The 3,107-nt window shown below is 46.4% G+C and overlaps 1 non-coding gene across 1 annotated transcript; it reads right to left on the reverse strand.

The window, feature by feature from the left end:
• Positions 1-479: 479 nt before the first annotated feature.
• LOC126927687 (small subunit ribosomal RNA) lies at positions 480-2,402 on the reverse strand. Its single transcript, XR_007715777.1, has one exon. It is a non-coding gene; the product is annotated as a small subunit ribosomal RNA (ribosomal RNA).
• Between the last annotated feature and the right edge of the window lie 705 nt (positions 2,403-3,107).

Consider the following 3,107-nt stretch of genomic DNA (forward strand, 5'->3'; position numbering starts at 1 on the left):
CATTTCTCTTTACGGGTGGTTTCCATTCGTAATTTTTCGTTCGATATTCGTGTCAAAGTTTAATTTTCGAAAGCTCAAGTTCCCATTTATAGTTTTATTATAAAATCATAATATTCGCAGACGGCGGGTCTTTCTGTGTACGACCTCACGCAGGCGCCTCGAATTCGTTTATGTATGTATATATATATATATATATGTATCTCTTCATCCCGATGATCGAGAGAGAGTGCCACCTTCTCTTCATATAGTTTCGTAGCTGGAGGGTCGTCTCCTCCTTATGTCTTTTCATCATTTTGCCAACGGAGTAAGCCACGCTCCGGGCGAATTTAACTGTTCTTTGTTAAAGTATATAGCTTGTTGATACGTCGTATATACTTTGGTTCGTCGATATAGGAGGAGTACGGCTCCTTACCGACTTATACAGTTTCGTATTTTTCAAGTGTTCAAGTCAAATTCTTTAAGTTTTTGTGTTATATCGTTAATGATCCTTCCGCAGGTTCACCTACGGAAACCTTGTTACGACTTTTACTTCCTCTAAATGATCAAGTTTGGTCATCTTCCCGGTAACATCGGCAATGCTTATCACATTGGCCGCGCACCAGTCCGAAGACCTCACTAAATCATTCAATCGGTAGTAGCGACGGGCGGTGTGTACAAAGGGCAGGGACGTAATCAACGCGAGCTTATGACTCGCGCTTACTGGGAATTCCTCGTTCATGGGGAATAATTGCAAGCCCCAATCCCTAGCACGAAGGAGGTTCAGCGGGTTACCCGGGCCTTTCGGCCAGGGAAAACACGCTGATTCCTTCAGTGTAGCGCGCGTGCGGCCCAGAACATCTAAGGGCATCACAGACCTGTTATTGCTCAATCTCGTGCGGCTAGAAGCCGCCTGTTCCTCTAAGAAGATTTGTTTGTACGTTGGTAGTAAAAACCCACCGACCGAAGCCGGGGGCCTTCGAGATACCATAAGTTACGTCTATTTAGCAGGCTAGAGTCTCGTTCGTTATCGGAATTAACCAGACAAATCGCTCCACCAACTAAGAACGGCCATGCACCACCACCCACCGAATCAAGAAAGAGCTATCAATCTGTCAATCCTTCCGGTGTCCGGGCCTGGTGAGGTTTCCCGTGTTGAGTCAAATTAAGCCGCAGGCTCCACTCCTGGTGGTGCCCTTCCGTCAATTCCTTTAAGTTTCAGCTTTGCAACCATACTTCCCCCGGAACCCAAAAGCTTTGGTTTCCCGGAAGCTGCCCGCCGAGTCATCGGAGGAACTTCGGCGGATCGCTGGCTGGCATCGTTTATGGTTAGAACTAGGGCGGTATCTGATCGCCTTCGAACCTCTAACTTTCGTTCTTGATTAATGAAAACATTTTTGGCAAATGCTTTCGCTTCTGTCCGTCTTGCGACGATCCAAGAATTTCACCTCTAACGTCGCAATACGAATGCCCCCATCTGTCCCTATTAATCATTACCTCGGGGCTCCGAAAACCAACAAAATAGAACCGAGGTCCTATTCCATTATTCCATGCACACAGTATTCAGGCGAAGGTAGCCTGCTTTAAGCACTCTAATTTGTTCAAAGTAAACGTATCGGCCCACCTCGACACTCAGTGAAGAGCACCGCGATGGGATATTAGTTGGACCGCCCGCGAGGAGCTAAGCCCACCGATAGGACGTACCACATAATGCCAGTTAAACACCGCGAGCGGTGAACCGACACTGTGACACACAGATTCAACTACGAGCTTTTTAACCGCAACAACTTTAATATACGCTATTGGAGCTGGAATTACCGCGGCTGCTGGCACCAGACTTGCCCTCCAATTGGTCCTCGTTAAAGGATTTAAAGTGTACTCATTCCGATTACGGGGCCTCGGATGAGTCCCGTATCGTTATTTTTCGTCACTACCTCCCCGTGCCGGGAGTGGGTAATTTGCGCGCCTGCTGCCTTCCTTGGATGTGGTAGCTGTTTCTCAGGCTCCCTCTCCGGAATCGAACCCTGATTCCCCGTTACCCGTTACAACCATGGTAGGCGCAGAACCTACCATCGACAGTTGATAAGGCAGACATTTGAAAGATGCGTCGCCGGTGCTAGATGACCATGCGATCAGCACAAAGTTATTCAGAGTCACCAAAACAAACGATGGACGGACAGACGAGCCATCCGCCACCGATTGGTTTTGATCTAATAAAAGCATTCCTACCATCTCTGGTCGGAATCTGTTTGCATGTATTAGCTCTAGAATTACCACAGTTATCCAAGTAAATGTAGGTATGATCTAAGAAACCATAACTGATTTAATGAGCCATTCGCGGTTTCACCTTAATGCGGCATGTACTGAGACATGCATGGCTTAATCTTTGAGACAAGCATATGACTACTGGCAGGATCAACCAGGGATCTTATAATATATTCCCAAAAACCAGCATTTTCGTTTAAAAGTTCTCTCTGTGTCGTAGGTGGGACGTAAGCACCGTACGACGAGACTTTTCATTTTATATATATATGTAATATGACTTAGAGAGCAACGTTCCATGGTTCAGTAACAACGTCACTCAGCCACTTTAATTCTCCTCCTCTCTCACCATCATATATCGATACAAAGATTCATACTTCACAGAATTATTTCTGTTTGTAACTTTTCTCCTCCAACTTCTCTCGTAGAATATAACTTAGCGGTAAAGCACGTATACGCATGCTGGACATACCGTAAGAATATTCTTTTATAAGCTTCAACACCTCTGTAGAGACGCGTTACCAGAAGATAACGCACTCTACAGAACGCCAAAAGGACCATCGTGCAGCTACAAATAGCTTACAACCGATGGTCTCTGCAAGAATGGCTACTCCGTAAGTACAAGCACACACGCATCCAACTTTTGTCAAATACGTGCACACAGGTCACCAGCTTCCCGACTAAGGGGAAGCTTGCCACGTTAACGGTCATTACGTCCTAGACTTCGACCCGCGGCGCAGCAGTGTAGAGAAAAAACCAGTACGAGAACGGAGGAACAGTCGAGAAATAGCGTAAAATACACTAAGACTCGAGGAGCGGTGACTGAATTCTCAACCGAGGCCGTAGAATAGCCACGCGCCCAGCGCTGT

Source organism: Bombus affinis, unplaced genomic scaffold (assembly GCF_024516045.1).
Source record: "Bombus affinis isolate iyBomAffi1 unplaced genomic scaffold, iyBomAffi1.2 ctg00000200.1, whole genome shotgun sequence".
In the NCBI taxonomy this organism is placed as follows: Eukaryota; Metazoa; Arthropoda; class Insecta; order Hymenoptera; family Apidae; genus Bombus; species Bombus affinis.